The 11,139-nt window shown below is 34.3% G+C and overlaps 1 long non-coding RNA gene across 1 annotated transcript; it reads right to left on the reverse strand.

Annotated features, from left to right (window-relative positions):
* Positions 1-2,728: 2,728 nt before the first annotated feature.
* On the reverse strand, positions 2,729-3,406 carry LOC145802090 (uncharacterized). The gene is made up of 2 exons (XR_014344369.1): positions 3,196-3,406; positions 2,729-3,106 (listed from the first exon to the last, which is right to left on the reverse strand). It is a non-coding gene; the product is annotated as an uncharacterized LOC145802090 (long non-coding RNA).
* Between the last annotated feature and the right edge of the window lie 7,733 nt (positions 3,407-11,139).

Here is an 11,139-nt window from a genome sequence, read left to right on the forward strand (position 1 = left end):
TTATGAGATGTGGTTATAAAATATGAGATGGTAGCTCATAACTAAAGTTATGATCAATTCGATTCCAATTATGAACAAATATGGTTTTGGCTCATAAGTATAAAAAGTGACCTGTTTACTTAATGATGCTGCTTGTACTTGTCTAATTTGACTATGGGACTATTTGTTAAAGCTTTTGGAGGTAATAATTACTTATTTTGATTTGGGAGTTTGTGTAGGACTGTTTAGTACAGCTTCTGCTTATAGTTTATTAGGTAGAAATAGTTTAAGTAAACTGAAAAAAAAAGCTAATTATTTGAAAGCTGGGATATGGGTGCTTTAGTTTATACTTTATGATAATCAACTTTTAGCTTAAAAAAAAAACTCCACCAAACGGAGCCTATATCTTATAAGCTAGCTTATTTTGTACAACCCATCAAAAAGCAATAAAAAAAAAAAACTTATCTCTTACGACAACTTAATAAAAACAAATTAAAGTGTAAAAATGATTTTTTGACATTAATTTTATAGAAAACAATCAAAACTTAGAGAGAAATTGAAGAAATCTTTGACTTTTTCAAATGACTCTTCAATTTTTTAACAACTTTTTAAATATTTTAAATACTTGCAAAACAGAGCCCAAAATGATAAATATCACAAGAAAAATGCTTAAAATTTAGAATCGCTTTGGGCTATAAGTACTTGGAAACTTTCTTTAAACTCCTTTAGAAATTGTTAGGGATGTAATCTGTTTGGATCAATACGGTCATTGTTGAGAATAAGTAACAAATGGATATTTTTGGTTTTGATTATTGAAAAACTGATGCAGACCATATACTATTGTTCAATCTTATTGATTTTGTGGGTTTGATGTAAAAGAGGGATTGCTTGATGTTTTAAAGGATTTTACAAAGGTTCATAGAATTTTACATTAAAAATATATGAAGAAAATGTATGAAAGTTTCTTTATAATGTTTCACTAGTTTTCATCACAAACATATATTATATTAGTCACTAGTTATCATACAATGCTCAAAACACTAAAATATAAAAGTATTTAAATATAATTTTCAATCAATTCAGTTCGCATCAATATACAAATCTTCAAAACTAAAACAAGCCGTATATTATGAAAAAAATGACCGAAAATTAAAATTTCAATCAATTTCAATAAGTTGGTTCATTTTCATCAGTTTTTCTAAGAAACTCTCACCAATTTTTCTAAATTATTTACGAGTAACTTTAGAAAACATTTGCCCCTGCTTGAATTTGAAGGCAAAAAAAAATTTCATTTCATACCAAGTCATTTATGTGCCTGGGAGAAAGCACAAAGGACAAATTATAAATACACCCTCTAAAATTTGTTTAAAATACAATTTATCCTCTGTAATTTTGAAAATTACAAATACTTTTTTGCCAAAATTTATCTTTTAATAGAGTTCATAAAAATAAAATAAAAATCTTAATTATACTCCTATACAATAATAAAATTATCAGAATTGTTAATTAAAATATATTTTTAGCACATCATTAAAAACTATTAGTTAACTTAATAACTAATTAATGAAAGGATTAATTTATTATGTGATTATAAATTTAAAATGATAAGATGTAATTTCCAAAACTACATAGAATAATTAATATTTTAAACAAATTTTGAGAATATATTTTAATTTACCCGACATTTTGCAATTTAAATTATTAGCTCAAGATTTTTGCTTTTCCATCTCTTGCAAGAAAAAATAAAATGTAGCAATAATATCATCTCATCTAGTATAACATAGCAATAAAAAATCACAATAACTATTAAATCCACAAAGCTTACCTCCCACCAACCCAACCAAGTTGTGGTCTCCACCACAAAATTAGGGAGTGTTTGGAAACCTAGATTTGGGGCTAAAATAGCCTAAACAATTTTAGCCTAAAAACTCTTAAACCAAAAGTTCTTTTTTTTTAAAAAAAAATAGGCCAGTAGTGGCTGTCACTGTAACAGTCCTACCACTGTTACAGTGACAGGTAGCTAAATTACAATTTTACCCCTTCAAATTAATTTTGAAAAATGTAAAATTAGAAACGAATTTATCATTTTAACTTCAAATATCATTTCAACACATTTTTCAATACACCAACTAAAATAAAAATTCATCCTATCTTCCCAAATACAAAAACTAAAATAACCTACAAAAATAGCCAAAAAGCCAAAAAAATCTCTAAAATAGCCACTTCCCAAACACCCACAAAGTTACTCAATGGATGGTGATAATTATGGCTTTGTGGCAGACACCAATTATGAATTCAGATCATTTTATTAGCAAGCATGGAAGAGAAGGACAATGGATAGAAAGAACAAGACAACATAATTGTTGGTAAAATCTATTGGTATTTATGCCAATACCTTGAAATCATGTCCCTTCATCTGAAATGGAAAAATTAATGAAAAAATGTACAATATATCCTATACCATGATCCAGGTGATGCCATACACTTGTCCAGGTGGTTTAATGCCAACCGGGGTGCTACTTTATTTGTAACATAGGTCAAGGCCAGCTCAAGGTCCAAAAGAAGAGCATATATGGTTGGTTCTCAGAAAAAGGGGAAGAAAAAAAAAAAAAAAAAAAAAAAAAAACCCATTTGTGAGGTTGAGCTACAATTTACCACTAGACTACCAACAGTTTTACAGTTTAGTTGGCCAATCATATATATTCTAGCCAATAAATCTAATCACAGACAACACAAACAAGAAATAACCTGCTCCACATAAAATCCAAATGCTTCACTAATAACAACAATAATCCCAGAGAAATGTATAATACAAGAAGCAATGTCAATAATCTGACAGAAATGTATACTATGTGAGGCAATGTTTCCAAAGGGACAAACTACTAGCTAGCAAACAATGACAACTTCACCACATTGCACACTCGAGTTATATGACTGACAGAAATTGAAAAAAATTGTAAATTGGCCACATACAAAAACTCAAACCTTAAGAGAGTACAGATCAAAAGAAACACTCTAACTGAAGTTGATCCACTAAACTCACATTGTAAATGCCTTCTTCCCACCACCAGAAGAACCAGCTGGAATCACTCTCAACACATTAAACCTCACAGTCTTTGACAATGGCCTGCAAAGAGGGACATAATCGTACACGGTTACCAAGAAGTAAGTATATCCTCCAAAAATTCAATGAAAGAGTAGAGCTTCAAGACAAACCTGCATTGACCAATAATATGGTCTTCCTCTTTCACAAGGAAGCAAGGGGATGTGTGAGCTGGAATAATCACATGGTTGTTAGAACCTCACGATTTATGATTCAATAAGTTTCAAACAAAATAATTTAATTCGTGCCATTGACTTTTAAATTGAGCGAATCGTACAATTTGTGTGTATGCTGCATGAAATGATGTCATTTCCGCAACAGAGAGATCAATTTAATATAATGATTTATGCAAATTAAGTATATAAATATACATGAGTTAATTATATTAATATTTATTTCATTTTTAACATAATGTGGGTGTTTTTATATGCATATACATATCTATATATATATATAATTATATATTGTGCTATATAAAGTAAATAAGAGACATTCATATGATTTTTATCGATTTTGAAAAAGTATATGATAAAATATCTCGAGATATAATCTGATGGGTGTAAGAGAAGAAAATAGTGACAAAATGTTACATTTATGTGATTAGGGATATAAAGGTATGGTGACCACTATTAGATCACTTGCTAGAAACACAAGTGAATTTTCAATTACTGTAGGGTTACACTAAGGATCAACCTTAAGTCCTTATCTTTTTACTTTTGTTATAGATGAGTTGACAAGAAATATTCAGCATGATGTGTCATGGCATATGCTTTTTGCAAATAATATCGTGTTAGTGGGTGAAACTAGAGAAGGAGTTAATACTAAGTTGAAAATTTGGAGAGAAGCGCTTGAATCTAAAGGATTTAGGATAAGTAGAACTAAGACAGAGTACATGGAGTGTAATTTAGTAACAGTAACAACGGAAGCAGATGAGAAGTAAAGATTGAGAACCACGAACTACCTAAAAGTGAATGTTTTCATTATTTATGATCGATTATCACAACAGCTGGGGAGATTAGAGTGGATGTGGTCTATAGAATTAAGGCGGGGTGGCTTAAGTGGCGGAGTGCGTCTGAGGTACTGTGTAATAAACGAGTACTTACTAGACTAAAAGAAAAGTTCTATAGAACGGCTATTAGACCAGCGATGTTATATGGGTTAGAAAGTTGGGCAACTAAAAAATAACATGTAGGTAAGATGAATGTTACTGAGATGAGGATGTTAAGGTGGATGTGTGGCATGACTAGAAAAGATAGAGTTAGAAACGTATATTCAAGAATGGGTAGAAGAAGTATCAATAGAAGATAAGTTGAAAGAAAATAGATTAAGATGGTTTGGTCATATACAACAGAGACTAACAAAGACAGTAGTAAAGAAATGCGATACAGTGACGGTAGATGGAAGTGTTAAGGGAAGGGGCAGACCTAAATTGACGTGAACTAGGATAGTAAATAGAGATATAAACCTCCTTAATTTGATTAACGAACTGGCCTTGGATAGAATCGAGTGGAGAAGAAGAATTCATGTAGCCAATCTCATTTAATGGGACTTAAGACTTGGTTTGCTATATAAAGTGAACATTACCATTATGATTCACGATTTACAATTCACAATTTGACAACAATAATCACACAAGATAGCATTCTTTGCATGGACGGCGGCGTTGGATAGGATTCTCACTATTGATACTCTTATTCGGCGTCGGTAGATTATGGGCAATTGGTAATGTATGTGCTGTAGGGATGCGGAGTCGGTGTCGCATCTTCTTCTTCATTGTTTGATTTGGGTGTTGAATTTTTCTTTGTTTGGTGTGATTTGGGTACAACAACAAAGTGTTGAGGCTGTCCTTCATAGTTGTAGAGGGGGTAGGGTTGGAAAGAGGAATAGGAAGGTGTGCGCTTTGGCACCTTTGTGTTTGATATGGATGATTTGATTAGAGTGTAATCGGCAAGTTGACTGTAGACCGCTATGCTTTAATAAAAATGAGTCAGAAGTCGGGAGAGTCGTTCAGGGAGAAGAAGAATCAGTGACTCTCGTTCAGGGAGAAGAAGAATCAGTGACTCATTTGAAGGATCAATTTTTAGTGTTTCTGTATAGTTGGGTGTCGGGGAGAGTGTCCTTAGATTTGTTTGGTTTTGTGGATTTTATAGATACTTTTCTTGCTTAGTTTTTGTTTTTCGGTTGATTCTTTGTCGGTTTATTTGTTAATATTGCCCTGATGCTTTTTCGTTAATAATATTGACTTTTATTTATCAAAAAAAAAAATATGATCACACATTTCAAAATTTCCATAAAAATGGTAGAAAAAATAGTATTGATTAAAATGAAAGTGATCGGTCTTGCCTTTGGTATTTCTTGACAAAATGAAGGTAGTTCCGTCAAACAATGATCGTTCTCATCATCTTGGCACTGTGGTAGGTTCCAGCAAGTATGTGGCCCCTAATAGAAACATTGCCCGTTGTTAGGTTTTATTTCTTGGCAATCCCGTTTGACAAAACTCCTTTGAGTTGTAATTTTATTCGCATTTTTATTTCAGTGAGGCTATGAGTTGTTAGATGCGAATCCAACCCGAATCAAGCATTTCAGAGAAGTTTGTGATGATAAAGCTTTCAAGATTGCCACTTCGCTGATTATGACGGGGATCGAGCTGCCCGGTCAGCTCGCGGGGGTCCAGGGGGCAGCGCCCCTTGGCGGGTCCGGGGCAGCGCCACGGCGGGGTCGAGGGGCAGCGCCCCCGAAGCAAAATGCAAAAATGCATTCAAAGTTGCCATTCGATCATGTTTTATTTTTCCAGATTTTCCAGTTTTGGCCTGTCCGCTCGAGCGGGACATCGGGCGCTCGAGCGGGGATTGGAAGCTCTCAGCATCTCTGCAGTCGCCTGTAAAAATACTGGAATGTGTGATTTTACGCTCGAGCGGTTGCTCCTACGCTCGAGCGCATCTCAGTTTGTTCGCACGCAGTTTTTGGTCAGTCCGCTCGAGCGGGCTGTGTTGAGCTCGAGCGGAGATCGCGGGACAGATTCTATAAATTCGCGTGTTGGGTCAGATTTTAGGAGAACTTCTCCAGATCTTCTTTTTGGTTTCTAGGGTTTATATCTGGGGATACTTTGGGAGTTTTCTTTGATGTTTTTATTGAGTACTCAACTCATGATCTAAAGAGAGTACATCAAAGGTTTGTTTGTTATACACAAAAGAGAGAGTTATTCTTCAGTTGTGGATTCTGAAGAATTCGAGCCTGAAGCTTTGGTGGAATCCGGAGTGGCTCATCAGAAAGACAATTCCGTGGTGAAGATGGGGTTGGAAGAGGCACATAGAGGTTGGTTCAATTAGGCGTTGTGGATTCGCTAGGTAATTGAGAGTATACCTGTGTAATTCCTTTAATTCTTCTTAGTGGATTGTTCTTGTGGCTGTTGCCCGTGGTTTTTTGATCACAGTTGGAGGTGTCCAATTGTGGTTTTTTTTCCACGTTAAATCGCTGTGTCTCTTTGTCTTGATTGTTTGATTGTTTGATTGGGATTGTTATATTCTGCTTAAAATTGATACATAATCACAAATCAACATCTAGGGGATTTCTAGATTTTTCACCCGTGAACGGACATTTCTTGTCAATATACGTTCCTGCAAACATGGAAGACATTGGGTTTAGTTACTAGTTCTAATTTGATACAAATTTATATTTTTTTGAAAATTGGTTGGAATGTGTTCGCATTTAATTACTAATTGATGTGAATCTAGAAGACATACCAGAGCAAAGAGTAGCAAACAATTCTAATTCCCTTATTTCATTAGAGTAAATTTCACTTTACTCCCCATGGTTTGGGCCATGTGCACAAACCAAGTGATTTGTGGACTAAACACACTGCTAAAATCTATTAACAACATATGTAAATGGACCTAAATACTCTCATAATCTTATTCTCTTCTAAATTAAACCTCTCTATATTATATGTACGTATACCTCTCTCATTTTTAACTCATCCTCCTCTTCTTTGCCAGGACCAACAGCATATAACCACCCAACCCATCAAAAGTCAACTTCTAAATTTGCAAAATAATCCCGACATTAAGAAATAAGCACATAATCCCATGTGATTTGTAAACTAAAACACACCCTAACATCTGTTAACGACACTTGTAAATAGACCTCAATACCCTCATCTTCTTACTATATTCTGAACTAAACATTTCTATATAATATAGACATAAGCATACATATGTAAACTTTTCTATATAATATAGACATAAGCATTGTTACCATATTCTGAACTAAACTTTTCTATATAATATAGAGATAAGCATACATATATAGTCTCTCTCTGTGTCTCACACGCACACACACAAGCTTACTCAGTCATAGCCTATTTAATTTAAGTACATTTCTAAACAAATTTGTGATATTTACAAAAATATTATTTATTTTTGGAGTTCTAAAAAATACACAATATATTTATTTTAGTACCCTGAGATTTGAACAAAAAAAATATATTTCCGCCCTAGCATACCCACAAAAGTACCCAACACGTACCCATGTTGTACAAACATTCAATTTTTTAAAAAGTAAAGTTTCGGATATGTATTTTGTGTACCCAACACACACGTAGCTGTACCCGTACCCATACTGGATACATACAACCCATATAAAGACTTATGATAACATATAGATCAATAAAATTTATGGCATAAATATAAATTTTTTATGTCAAACTCCATCTTTAACACCAAAAACATTTCACCATAGATAATGGAAGTTTCAGTCCTTGTGAAATAAGAAATATGAATGCTAACAACAATGCTAAAAGAGGTAGAGTAAAATTTCAAGCTTAGAGTCAGACTGCATAGCAATGTAATCATAAAAACAACGACTGTTGACATCATTCAAATGGTGGACATCCACAATGGCAGAACTCCTTGTATTGGATTCACAAAAAGAACAAGGATGGGCTTAATCGTTAAACTTATTATTGAATTTAGACCCATTTAAAAAATTAATTTGTGATTATATTTCAGTTTTAAACAATCATTACACCAGAGTTAGCCTTTAACGGCGGTAACAAACCGTCATTAATAGGTATATAACCGTCACAAATACTTTTAGCAGTGGTACGATGACAAAAATGGAAACCGTCATCTATATAAGTGTCGGGAATAATATAAAGGCAGTACTATTACCGCCGTTAATAATAATGGCGGTATCTATGGTGGTTATTAACAGCCACATAAAGAATTCGACGTCTATAGAAATTAGCAGCATTTTTTGTAGAACCGTCGTAAATGTAGTTCTTTTAACGACGGTTTTTTCAAGGGAAAGATGGTTGTATAATACTGCCACAAAAGATGTCAACAATTAACGACAGTAAATAACTGCCGTTAAATATATTGTAAAATTAAATGTGACTTTCTATTAGTGACGAAATTAAACTGCCAGTAATTGTGAACCATTTGCTAAACTGATTTTGTTTATACATTTATATTCAATACCTGTTAATGTACTCAATGAAAGTCATTCAATAGAAGTGTATAACCGATTAAAGCTTCCATACATTCAATATTATATCCATAGAAACCCATACACCATATTCAGTATTCAAAATCTATTGCAAAACACATGTCACATGTAGCAAAGTTCCAAAATACATGAAACACATAGCAATTAGTTCCAAATACATTTCACTTGTAGCAATTAGTTTCAAAATATTTGTCTCAAAACGCAAGTGCCAAAATAAAAGTCCCAAAAAGCATGTGCATCATTTACATGGTCCATTTAGCTCCCTCAATCTGCAAACACAGCAACTAGTTCCAAAATGTTTGTCTCAAGACACAAGTGCCAAAATAAAAAGTCCCAAAAAGCATGTGTATCTGCAAATGTAGCAACTAGTTCCAAAATATTTGTCTAAAAACACAAGTGCCAAAATAAGAGTTCCAAAAAGCATGGGCATTATCTACATGGTCTATCTAACTCCCCTCAATCTATAGTCTGCAAGTGGATGTATAAAAATTTAACTACCACTAAGATTTATAAATATAATAAATATAGTATTAATGAATGTGCATTACATCAACTGAAGGCCAAGCTACACATTTGTGAAGTGCATCTCCAATTGTTTTGACACCTTGATGACCTTTCACCAAATTTTGACGAGGCTTTATCGCCTTCGTAATATGAACTTTCCATTATTCTGGCCCCAATCGTTGTCCATCAACTATAACAACACTCGAGGGCAAAGTTCAAATGAAACTATGAAATTTGTGGCATAAGCATGACAATTAGATCAACAGCATAGCAATTTAGCATCTAAAATTTTCACACATAGTTTGAAGACAATGTCTTAAATTCTGGAGAACAATCATCATTTTCATAAAAATTAAGATATATCAAGTTCATAAATATGATAGATGAGACAATAAAATACTGATTGCCTTGACAAGAATGCTCATTCAGACCTTGGCCGCACATACAGCAGCATGACCCACATGAGAGTGAATGTCATTCAGGACATTGGGCTGCAAAAACAGTGTTTCTGTCAAAAGTATAGGCATCTACAACATGAAACCTAAACTTAAAATATAGATAGAGTTGCATACAACTGGAGCTTCTTCAATTATTTTCTGATGTCTTCTCTGCACACTGCAGTCTCTTTCGTATAAATGTAAGATGTTGCCATGTTTGTCCCCAAATACCTATAACATTAAGCAAATTCAGGAACACTCAATGAATCGGTACATAAGTCTTACAGACATATGTTTCTTATAATGCCATTAAATAAAAGTATCAATGCATCATCTACAGATTTTAAACCCAAATATAAATAAATAAATAAAATTAAGGAAACTGGGTATGATATAGGACATGCTGAATTTGACAGATAACATTACTTTAGTATGGATGAATAGAAACAAGAGACGTGTAAAAATAAGAGTATCTGGACTTCAATGTGTATTGGCTGTGTGATATATTTCTCTAGCAAGATTGTATTTATGCCAAAAGAAACAGTAGCCTCACGTTGTGCCCCCAAGAATGAGTCAACAAATTCATTTAGACTTTGCACAATCATCATACCCTGAGAATGACACATACCTTGAGAATTTCATCTCAAACATAACTGATGTCCATATAACAAGGACACTCCTATTATGATCTTTGCTAAGCATGTTGTTAGAGGTTTGAACAAAAGTTGCACTATATAATTGGAAAATCTAAAAATCCCCTAGATATTGATTTGTGATTATGTATCAATTTTAAGCAGTATATAACAATCCCAATCAAACAATCAAGACAAATCAACACAACGATTTTAACGTGGAAAAATCACAATTGGAGCACCTCCAATTGTGATAAAAAACCATGGGCAGCAGCCACAAAAAAATCCACTAAGAAGATATAAATGAATTACACAGGTATACTCTCAATTACTTAGCAAATTCACGCCCGAATTAAACCAACCCTTATGTGCCTCTTCCAACCCCGTCTTCACCTTGGAATTGTCTTGACGATGAGCCACTCTAGAATCCACCAGAACTTCAGGCTCGAATTCCCCAGAATCTACTGAAGAACAACTCTCTCTTTTGTGTAGAATAAACAAACAAACATTTGATGTATGCTTCTTAAACCATGAGTTGAATACTTAATGAAACATCAAAGAAAACTAGCAAAATAGCCCCAGATATAAACCCTAGAACCCAAGAAGAAGATCTAGAGGCGTAATCCTAGATTTGGACTGAAACACATATTTATAGAAATCTGTCCCGCGAACTCCACTCGAGCGTCAGATTGGCCGCTTGAGCGGACCTACGCTCGAGCGCGGAAAATTCCGCTCGAGCGGGAAAAAACAACATCCAGTATTTTTGCAGGCGAATAAACTTCTAGAACTCAGCATTCTCCGCTCGAGCGGGGGAATGTCCGCTCAAGTGTACAGGCAACTTGGAATGCATTTTTGCATTTTGCTTCGGGGGCGCTGCCCCTCGACCCCGCCTGGGCGCTGCCCCTAACCCGCCAAGGGACACTGCCCCCTGGACCCCCGCGAGCTAGCCGGGCAGGTCGATCCCCGTCATAATTAGCGA

Source organism: Camellia sinensis, chromosome 11 (genome assembly GCF_055761805.1).
Source record: "Camellia sinensis isolate YWXY chromosome 11, ASM5576180v1, whole genome shotgun sequence".
NCBI lineage: Eukaryota > Viridiplantae > Streptophyta > Magnoliopsida > Ericales > Theaceae > Camellia > Camellia sinensis.